The sequence below is a fragment of the Temnothorax nylanderi genome, unplaced genomic scaffold (genome assembly GCF_030848795.1).
Source record: "Temnothorax nylanderi isolate EJ_2023f unplaced genomic scaffold, tnyl_v1.0 TNYL_tig0260_pilon, whole genome shotgun sequence".
Classification (NCBI taxonomy): domain Eukaryota; kingdom Metazoa; phylum Arthropoda; class Insecta; order Hymenoptera; family Formicidae; genus Temnothorax; species Temnothorax nylanderi.
In genome coordinates this window covers 1-12,069 of record NW_027249322.1, presented here as the reverse complement: position 1 = coordinate 12,069, position 12,069 = coordinate 1, and positions in this window count along the sequence as shown.

The window sequence follows — 12,069 nt, the reverse complement described above, 5'->3', positions numbered from 1 at the left end:
AAATCACATATAAGAAATTGATCCTTATATAAAAATTAGTGATAAATTGTTGTCAAAGGTAAGAATTTAAAAAATCAAGGAAATTTCCATTATTCGAAAAAACAAAGTAGAGATGCGTTGTTCCGGCTTCGAGCCGAAGGCCCAGCTTCTGAATAACGGAATGTCACGAGACGTCCTCCACGTCTCAAGGCTATGCAGGACAAAGTGTTACGAAGCAATATGCGTGAGGATAACAGTTTCTAATTATTGCTCGAAGGTGCGGTAGTAGGTCGCATCGTTATCGCAAAGGAGACCGCCTCCCCTCCTCCCTCATATGGGACGATACTGTTCGAGAAGGGGAGAGGAGAGGCAGGGGGGGGGACAGCCTTCGAGAAGCGTTCATACATTTTAAATCATTCCCCGTCGCGACGCAATTTGCGCTCGACAAATTATCGAAGCCGTGTGGAGATAAAGCCTAGCTCAGGCATGATGACATTTCCATTCGTTCCCGAACGTTCTCGAACGGATTTTAATATGAGGCTTTCTTTGCCGTATATATATATATATATATATATCGGCCTACATTAATGCAATCGGGGCGCAAGCCGAGTGAACGTAAAATAGCAAAATGATCCTTCGTGTTCGCGCCGCGCGAAATGATGCGGTGCGGCCGAATGCATTAATTTGTCGGAGCGGGTACACGGAACGAACGGCGATTGATACGTATCGTGTGTGGATTAATGACAGTTTATCGTCATTGTAATAACTATCATCCGAAGTTCGAGGCTGCTTATTTACTTTTCGAGGAAAGAAACCTAGCGTATTTCCACCACTTCGCTGAAAAGTATTTTAAAATGTGCACGTGTTATTCGAAATGCGCTCGCAGTTTATTTCACCTTTCACCGCCCTTCACCGCTTCGACGAGTAGTTGTTATAGTTATAGTTATAGTTTCTGCATAAAGTGACAAATGTGAAATCATATCTTGTATCTAATCTGACCAGTTAGACACAACTTTGATCGAGGAGAGATTCGCGTAACAAATGTTTTCTTAGATAGCATCGGTAATATCATTAAAATCGTCGTTATCTTGACCCATAAATTCAATTTTCCTACAAATTAATCATCAAAATGCTATGTGCCGATGTGGGACAATTAGAAGAAATTTACCTTTAACATAATGTAAATGTACATTTGTCAAGCTGTTTGACTTCATATTCCTGACTTGTTTCTATGTATATATGTAGATAATTCGCTTATCATGTTTACACGTGCCTTTTCAAGGAAAGGCTTTTATTTAAATTTTCTTTAAGAATTCATAGTATTGCATGCTATTCTAAAGGCTGAATACATTAACGCAATACATCATAGTCATATAGTTTGTTTCCGCAGAAGTTACGAGAAGGAAGAGAAATTGATTCCAAATTAATCAAAGAATCTTCGAATCAAAATAATGTTCGTTTTAGGACATATACAATAATTTAAGACGAACAGATAAATACATTAACAGTTGATTTCCTAATTATAATTCAAGACGCAAATAATTTAGGTTTGAACCGCGGCATTAACGATTGATATCGTCTTTCCCGATGTTGAATAAATTCGCGTTCACGGAATTACGTGTTCGAATAAGTGCATATGACTTATATCGATTGCACCACTATTTTTGCGGTCGTTTCGTTCGGGGAACGTTAGAGGGATTTATGTTTTATGCTACAAGGAAGAGTACGAATACGAAATTTGCCCGAGCATATTTCAGTTCGCATAGGAACCGGTTCAGATAAAACGTGCTCGCATTTGGAAATTGCATTACCTTGCCGAAATCAGCTCCATCGTTTGAAAGGTGGATTAAAATTCGTCCAGGTCATAAATCCAAGTGGGAAATCCCATAAATGTCGCACGTGGTGGCGCGCGTGATCGATGAGCGCACCGATAGCAGATTTGACGTAATTTCCAGTTAACTTTATTTAATGTTGCTCGAACAAAGTGTCAAGTGTTTCCCAAGGAATTCAATAAGGATTTCAACAAAAAGCTACCCAAAGAATTTATATTTGGGACTGTCCACAAATCGAATAACATACTTCGAGAACGTTTCACAATAAAATTTCTTATTTTCTTATTTCTTGATAAGTTCTTTTGGACTGTATTTCTTTATTTTTGGATATTTACACATTCTATTTTCCAGTTATTTAAGCAGTGACTCTTAAATTTTTTTTCTATTTGTTTTATTTAAAAATGGAAAAAACTTTATGAAAATGTAATGTTTTTAATATTTCGTTATTGATTTCTCTCTGTTTTAAAAGCTTCTTCATTCTAAGAAGTAACGAGGTTAAATATCGGCAAATTTATCCACAAACAATGTAGGCTTCTAAACTTTCTGCTCCCGTTTTTGAACAAGATATTTCCACTTACCTCAAAATTCTCTCGATTTTGTATTCTGTAATAAAGCGATGAGTCGAATTAACCCAGGCCGCACGCTTTGCATATACGGTCCTGGACGTCTGTCGTCGGTGCCGCTTGGCGCATGCGGTTACAGTTCGAACAGGAAAGAATGCAGTGCTTCCCGAAGCTAATAAAACAGGTCGCTCCGTAACTCAACCTCACGATACACCCGGTCGTAGGTGCGCATATAGCGCGCGCTTTCAGAAACGTCCTTTATACACAGCCACCCCTTGTGTAAATGCATCGAGCGTAACCGACCTACAAGGGGTTTAACAGATCGAGTTAGTTAACTCTTTTGGGCGTTGAGCTGCGATTGAGCGCATAGCTAAATAACCGATGATTTATTTCGCGTAATCGCGACATTATCGGTCAATTATATGATTAATAATTATAATGTACATATATAATAATATTAAAATTTTATTATTATGTTAAACTGTTTACCGTTACTGTCAAGGTTTTGTCAGCGAAGATAATTGATTGCTCAAAGAATTTAGAAAGCTGTCGCACATTATTTATTAATTTTCTTTGTGCGTGAAAAAATTGAAGTATATAGCATACATACATACATATTCATTATTATATATATTCATTATAATATTGTATATATATTTTAAAGCATTAATCAATAATATCAATTACATCATTACATGTAATATTACTAATAATAATAATATTACTAAATAATATTAAAGCTAGACACGAAAGTCATAATTATTGATTCCAAAACAAGCATTTTCTTCTAATTCGCAATTATATAACAATTAAAGCTGACGGCATTAAATTCATATTTCTGATAATATTTATACTGAAAACACATTTGTATTCTATACAGAAATTTCGTTTAAGCTTTTAAAGGGCGATATAATCGTTTCAGGCTATTCCAGACACAAAAGCAATGTTTTATACATAAATGTTTGCTAAGTAGATTAAAGCTTCTTTCCTTTAGATCCACCGGCGATAAGAGAACCGGCGACCCCCTTCGACGAGAAAGCCCATCGACGGGGGCGCCCATCGGCGAGTTAGTCGATGCGGCGACGTCGATGTCGGCGTCGGGAGGTTGGAGCATCGCGTGTTGGTGATGTACCGTCGACGGCGGGAAAGGGTTATGGGAGACTTCGGGGCGCACGTAAGAATCCACGCGACGCCATGCTCGTCGGGTGAGAGACTCGGCGACTCGGAGGCATGGCACAAAGAGAGAGAGAGAGAGAGAGAGAGAGAGAGAGAGGGGGGGAGGGGGGAGATAGAGAAAGAGAGAGTGAGAGACAGATGCGGCGGCGGGGCCAGTCGAGAGACGGAGAGAGAATGGATCAATACCGTGCGATACACGCCGAAGTAATTTCATTGTCCACTGTTAGTGGCGGCTCACGTGTCGCGTGGCGGCGCGGCGTGGCGCGATGTTGGCGTGGCGTGGCGTGGCGTGGCGTGCGCGCGCGGTGGGCCTCGCACGCTCTTCTGTCTCGCTTCCTCACCCTTTGTTTCTTCCTTTATATTCAGCTTCTCTCTCTCTCTCTCTCTCTCTCTCTCTTCCTCTCTCTCTCGTCACCCGTCTCCCTACTGCCTTTCTTTTGCGTTTCTCCGCCTCGACCGCTCTCGATCGCCCTGCCGGTCTGGTCTGCTCTTACGGGGGTGAAAATAGAACCCTTATGGCGTTCGAGTGATAGCCGTACGTCGCTACTAGCCGTATTGATCACCCTTCGCAATCAATGTTAACTACGTCGGGATCTGGTTAAGAAGTGTGATCCTGCAATTCGCTCGACCGTTGTTCGGAGCAAACTAATTAAGTAAACTGTTGCAAGCGTTTAAGTGTAATAGAAATGTATTAAGGGTTAAAAATATATAAATACGTTATTTAGGACTTATACTTTCTACATCTTTAGTTCTCAGAAGATAATGAAAATTTCAATTATTGTATATATCTATATATATGTATATATATATACATGTAGGACTGTAGGAGCAGTACATTTCGAAATATATATGTACATACATATAGATAAAGCATTGGTTATCTGCTTCAAATCCAGTAAAACTGTAGGAATGCAAAGGTCGCAGGAAAAATTGACGTAAAGTAATAAACGCGGAAATGTCTAAGAAACAAAGTAATACATAGAGCAGCTGCCAAAACTTTGCTTGTCTCTCAGAAAATTTGAATTGATTTTTGTTCGGATTTTTGCGGGATGTTTGATAGGCGAAGGAGATTTATATTTCTTTTTCTACAAAAGGAAGGACTTTTTATTGTATTTTGTTCCGCTACAAGAGTTGCACTCACTGATTTAGCCACAAATAACACATTTTCATTATCCGGTGGCTATTGTTGAAACAAGGATTCTAGCGTGAAACATTCGTCGCACTTTGCCAGTGCGCGCTATCAATGTGCGCGATTTCGTTAACGTACGTGTGAATACGCGAGATTTCGGCGGGACGACTCTCGAAAGTGCAAAACTTTAAATTGACGCGGTCCCGCAACGCAGAAATTAATAATTAACAAGCATCTAATCGAAATTGCACATCTCTCAGCGCGAAAGGAACGGTAGTTCAACTCGGCGTAGTCGACCCATGAGAAAAAAGGTAGTGGACCGTAAAACTACTTCCACTTTGTTGCGGGCGTTTGCTTGCATAGCGCAAGACTCTCCCGACAACAAGGAGGTGACTCTCACGGGCGATCTTTCACTCTCGGACATTTAGAGCGTTGACTTTCTCCCGTATCGAAACTGTCGATCGTGCGAACCGTGCAGATATGACGAGTAGGGATGTCCACCGATACTCAGATGCTGGGAAGTATCATTATTAATATGCGTTTCTCTCTCATGTATTTTAACCGTTATCTATCGAAAATACTCAGTTTGACTTCCTATTGTAATCTGCAATACCATACTTTTTGACGGCAATCCAGATAACCTTAAATCTTTTCTTATTTTTCAAAATTCGTTTATAAGTGATATATATTTCTTTTCAGAAATAAGTAGGTTAATTGAATTTTTCTCGTCTCCAGACGTCGTCATATTTTCAAAGATAAGAGTTACGAAAATAATTAGATTATTTTTAATTTGCATTTTTAATTTTTATTTACTATATACGTCACGATATGCTGATACATTTTTATGATTTGACTTGTCATGACACCATCATATGCACCGACAAGTCACTTAGGTATATCATACTTTTTAAGTAATGAAAGGTATCCGTATCTTGTGAAAAATAACAATCTCTGCCGACGAAATCACGGTGACAACAATGTGCAAAGATAACCTTGCGTTCGTATGGATTGATTATAATTCAACGCGGCAACGCAATAACGCGGCGTCGCGGTCTTATATCGAGATAGTCCTTGATCGTCGCGCGCGACGTTCGTATATAAATATTTTTCAGCTCTCGCGATGTACGTTTATGTCACGATTAAGGAAGGACTTTTCTTGTGCTCGATTTGAGTCGATGTTTACGTGAGTCCTTTGCTATGGTTTTATAGCTTTTCTAAAGCACATCTTCGATATATATTGCCGATTATAATAATTAGCATACATATACAGAATATATAGTTAAATTTTCTAATATATTTTCTAATATATTCGAATATATTCCATCCTGTATTTTTAAATTTGTTATAAACGTATAATAAGTTAATATTCGAGCGAATATTTTTTTACGGCTAGAACAAGTAGTGCAAACAGCCTGAGTGTGCAAAAATGCACCTGCATCGAAAATCTCGCTGTCTTAATCTACTAATTATCTTACTCGATATTAAATAAAAAGTTAATGGTATTTTAATAAGGTAGACTCAGTATTTTTATTTTTACATCTATACACCGAATTCTCAACACACATTTTTAGACATCCATTAGAAATGGTATAATTCCCTCCAGATTTAAGTATTTTCGAAACGTAATATGATTTTCATACGTAATATGAGTTTCATTACTACCGAAAGTGATTTATAGGATCCAGTTCGCGACATCGAATTATCGTCACGGTATGTTACGCGATGCTGATTGGCGGTGATCATCGCTGGTGGACGACGATCGATTCCCCCGTTACGAGGAGCGAGAAACGCCTCGCGAAACTAACTCGTCGGACAGAAAATTTTAATTATCATCCGTACATACCGTAATTACGCATAAGCATTGCGTCGCGTATTACAGAGCGGTTCGTCACGACTGGAAAGTTTCGCCGGGCAATTTACACCGGGGTCCGCCGAACGTTATTCTCGCAGCGTCGCGAAGCCGCGTAAGGACTTCTATTCGCGAGAGCCGGCCGGGAACCGGCTAACGTGATCCTAGCCTATCCTCACATTAGCTAGACTGCTAGACGGCAGTTCCTATACGTATGGAGATATGCATTCTCTACCGCGACGCGCATATTATAGCAGCTACATGTGCGTGCGTACGCGCGCGTGCATGGGTGCGCATTTGCGTGGATGGAAATGTTCATCGCGCGAGCGGAGGCACGGCTCCGCCGTTTAAAGCAGTGTCTCTCGCGAAGCGAGCGATGCTGATGGCCGCTGGGCAACAAGCTGGTGGTAGCAACAACCCGGCAACGGATCGTTTATGTGTTAACCGGCGTTGCGCGCTCTCGCGTACACGTCGTGATGCTCACGAACTCGCGCGTCTACGAATCCATGCATTCTGCCGCACGTATGTTAAACAGTGAATCCTAGGATAGGCGCGTGTACGTGCGCGCGCGCGGACGTGGAGAACACGGCAGATATACCGACGTTGGGATCACGAAGAAAGAATCCCTTGGTCGCACGACTCGCTGCACCGTCTGAGTCATGACTCTGATGAGCTAATGACAAACATATGCACGCTCGCGTATTCGAGGAACGTAAACAAAGTCGTCAGTATAGACGCGCGATGGTAATGTTATCAAGTTTGTCAGTCATGACACAAAGTTTTATTTCTATCTAGCGTTTATTTAATCATTTTCAAATATCTTTTTAGACATAACTGAAGCTTAATTTCTAGAGATCTTGAATTTTCTCGAATTATCTGAAGCTTAGGTCTTTCGAGAGATCTCGGATTTTCTCGAAATGGAAAATATCGGATTTCTCAAAGATTCCATTTGTCCAATTTGATACGATAACGATGAAATATTTTATACATGTTGATTACATAATTTAATGATGTAACTACATATCACTACAATTTATTTTGTTCACTTTTCTTATTATTGAAGCTTCATAGGAAAGACAATGAAGAGAAGAGAAAGTGATGAATATACCATTTAAGGGTTGAGTTTCGAAGTCGCATGAATGAGGCAGAGAAGATAAACGCCCAATTAAATTGTCATTGCATTATCTGTATCATCACGTTACATTATTTAATCATATTCGGAATATCGCATGGCCCATATACTCGCCACCTTTTTCGAAACGCATTTTATCGCCCGCCGTCCAATTACATCCGGGCGATCGAGCCAATCCACGATATTACGGGGCATCGTTCACGCATCTCGTAGATCAGCTCGGCCAGTTACTCCAGTTACAATAACTCCTCCATCGATGACTCCCGCGTCGCGCAACTTCATTGTTATTCCGATAAACCGGCGTCCTTTCTCCCCGGTCTCGCCTCTGGTCATTTCATCTCTCACCCTCTCCGGCCTCGCTCTCGCGAGAGAGGGCAATGGAATTCGAGTCTGCGGATCTCGGAGAGGCATCCTACTTCTCCCACCCCTCCCCTCCCTCCTTCTTCACCGACCTCTCCACCATTCCTCCTGCAGCATCCTCTCCCGCGTTCCGTCCTACGCCCGTTCCTCCCGCGTTCGCTCCTCTCGTCGCTTCCTCGCATTCACTCTCTCCTTATCTCTTCCTCTCTCGTCCGCAGAGATAGAATGTACGAGCGCGGAAGAGAGCGGGGAGTGCGGCCAGATAGAAATGCTATATTATTTAAATAGTGTGGCGACTACGGTGCGTGACCTTCTCGTCGACGTCGCGCCTGATTCCCCTCTTTAACCTCCTCGGTCTCTCTCTCACGCTGAGAGAGAGAGAGAGAGAGAGAGAGGGAGAGAGGGAGAGAGAGAGAGAGAGAGAGAGAAAGAGAGAGCAAGCGGTCACCCATCTCCGTTTCTCCCAACGCGGCCCCCACCACGATACCTGCGGTTCACCCCTGAGTTCGTTCCGTCCCCTCCAGGTCGGCATCGAGCGCACGAGTGCATCCCTTCCAACCGGGCCCCCGTCGATCCCTCTCGCCACTCGTCACTCCCTCTTCCTCGTCTTCGCATGCTCTACCGTGCTCACGGTCCTCGAAAAGACCGACGCCGGCTCACCCTTTCTCTCTCTCTCTTTCTCTCTATGCCTCTCGGTCGCGCGCGTTGCGACGCGACGTTACAGCTCGTGCACGATACAGGGTGGCTCACAAGGACGAAGAATTAAACAAACTCCTTGAGGCGGTGACCTGCCGCCGCCGCCACCGCTCCCGCCGCCGTCGTCGTTGGCTTATGCATGAATAAACGGGCGTACACGGAGAATAAAACGTCGCCCGCGACGATGACGACGCGCAGCTACACGCGGCATCCTAAGGTAGATGTATCCGGAACAGCCGTGATGCGAGAGGGAGAGTATTACACAGAGGACTTGAGATTCTCTTTGTCCGAGAGACCGTTTTTCTTCGTGAAAGAACGCGACGAAGTGCATACCGAGTCTACCGCGTAGATCCACGTTGATCAATGGGCCTCCGCGGTCCCTTTGAATCCATTCTATTAAATACGAAATTCAGTCTACGAAACGGTTACGAACGTATAATGTAAAATCGACAATGTCCTCGAGAGAGCGTCGATGATGTTAGGTCCTACGCACGTTTCTTAATATTTTTATAAACGTTTTCCGTACGAAGATAAAAAGGGAGGGCATTTACATCTAACATATTAATAATGTCCGTCTTAAAAAAAAAATAATGCCTCTTTAGTTACGCAAGCCGAGCCCGGCCGCAACGCACGAGGGAAGCTATTACGAAGTCGAAGCATCTCTTAACGATCGGTTCTTACGATAAGTGAGCGTGAAGATTATAGCGGGGTTGAACGCGCGCGTCCTTCCGGCCTTTCAAAATGCGTTCCCTTCCATTGCAGGCGTTGCACGTACCGCATACGCTTCGTGCATTCGTCGTCAGGTAGCAGCACGTTTCGTCTCGCTTTTCCCGTAAAAGCTTTCGGGATTTCCGTGACGTTCGTCGACAAACCGCATACCTATCTCCTTGTATTCGTTTATTATTTATTTGCCTATGTCAAGTAACCCCGCGATTCGACATTTCAGTTTCGGCAACATGAGACACGGGAAGGACGTGCTCGCGCCGGTTCAAAAATAGGTCGCTCCACTTTTACAACGATAATTAATTACATCCGTATCGATACGTATATTCGCGATAACGATCTAATTACAAGCGAGATTCTCAGCGCCGCCCTATTTCGCGTACAATTGGCGACGGTCGTTTTTAGATGCGTCAAAGGGCATAGAATTATGCGCGGATTAACGTCCCGAATTGGATCTCTCAACGCCTCAATATACCCGCTGCTATTTTCGGGAGAGCGATTTGGTGTTTTAGGGTAACGCGATAAACGGATTGCCATCGATCAAGTCGGGACACCCGCTAGAAGGAGAGCGTGTGCGAGTGGAAGTGCTTGTAAAGTACTCTCGGTACTCGTGTTGCCGTCTTCCTCTACCCCTGTCGGCCGTCGCTTCCGCACCCCATCCAGGTCAGACTCTCTTCCACCACTTCCTTCGCTATCTTGCTCCTACCTCCCCTCTCTCTTTCTCTCTCTCTCTCTCTCTCTCTCTCTCTCTCCCTCTGGTTTCCTAAACCATCTTTCTACGTACACAGAGTCGGCGCTATCAGCGCGCCTTACTTCCTGCCGGAACGATACGCTACATAGTTGTAGGGGTTCCGCGCCTCCCCCCCTCCTTCGAATCGCATCGCTCTCGTGTACTCTCAGTATAATTGTACTCCCTTCGTCGACGGCTTGCCACTTGACGATTTAGCGCTCCTTTGATCGCTTCTGTCGCTGCGACGCGACGGCGAATACACGATCCTGGGGGGTCATATTGGTAGAGATTGATCCGCCGGAACAGAGAGATTATCGCTGTTCCAGCTGATTATTAATCGAAGGTAATTCTCTGCGATGGAGAACCACGGCATATAAAAAGTAGCAAAAAAGAAGATACACTCGAACGCTTGTTAATGAGCGTGATCATAGCGGGGTATATTTTTTATCGATATTTTATTGACTGCTCTAGCAGTCATGATATAAGCCATAAGCCATCAGGGGACTGCTTTTCATTTTAACTATCTTAATTAATTGCCTGATTTGCGAGAGAGATACGTGTTATTAGCCGCGAGATATCCAGTCAGCGGCACATTGCGCGATCAACCGTAGAGATCGTCATAGTTTCATGATATACGCGTGTGCATTATATACAGATCGATTGGCGTGTGCCGAGAGACACGTTCGCCAGCCTCTCGGTAGCCGAACCGGCTGCCTTCCGCGTAACTTGGCGAAACTCGAGCAAAACTTCTCGGCGCAAACATCAAGTTATTTCCCCGATACGCTCGGCGCCCGCGGCTTACCCCTTTCGTTTGTCCCTCTCCCACGGCCCCCGGCACCCTCTTCCCCTTTCCCCCTTTCTTTTACTCAACGCGCCAGGATTACTCTCTCTCCGCCAGCTCGCTCTTCTCTTCGCTCCTTCACCCTTTCCGGCCCCGAACTATAGTGCGCCGAAGCAGCCGTGTCGTCATCGTGGATTCCTTCCCCTTCGCGCGCAGTACCTATACAACGCCGCTGCGAGCGAGCCTCCAACTGGCTTCGCATCCTGTGCATCCGGCGCGGTGGCGGTGATAGCGATGGTGGCGATGGTGGCGATGGTGGCGGCGGCGGCGGTGGCGGCGTTGGCGGTGGCAGCGGCATCGGCGTTGCCAAGTGTCCTCGACCATCTGCAACCGTTCCTCCTCTCCTGTTTATTGGTTTAATATTCAATACGCCTCGCTAGTTCAATGTGTAACGCAACGACATAGGTGCGGGCAGAAGCAGAGCCCACGTCCGTGAAACGTATGCATTGCGCGCCAGTCTGTACGCGCGCACGGGTTGTTCCCCTCTTTCTCCCCTCCCCTGCCATCATTCCCTTTTCCTCCCTGTTCCCCTATAGCTCCACCGACCCCATCGTCGCTCCCCTCCCTCGCTACGTTCGCTTCCCCTTTTCTCTCTCCACGGCTACCTCATCGTTATTTTCTCTCTTTCTCTTTCGTTCTCTCTCTCTCTCTCTCTCTCTCTCTCTCTCTCTCTCTCTCTCTCTCTCTCTCTCTCTCTCTCTCTCTCTCTCTCTCTCTCTCTCTCTCTCTCTCGTTCTCTATGTTTCCTCCCCTATTTATCCTTCTCTCTTTGTCTATCAAATCTCCATCCTCCTCCTCGTTCTCTCCCCATTGGCCTCTCTCTCTCTCTCTCCGTCTCTCCCTCGCGCGTCACGTTCTCTCGCGGATAATTGTGGCATCTTCTTTTCTCTCTTTCCGCTTTACTTTTCCTTCGTTCTTCCCCCGCCGATCCTTCGTCCTTCTCCTCCTCCGCATGTCATATATACAGCGCGTATTGTACGCGTGTAAGCGCGGGGCGAACGTGTGCGTTGTATACGTGAGACGTACCGGTGTCTCCCTTCTTCCATCCTCTGTTTCCCC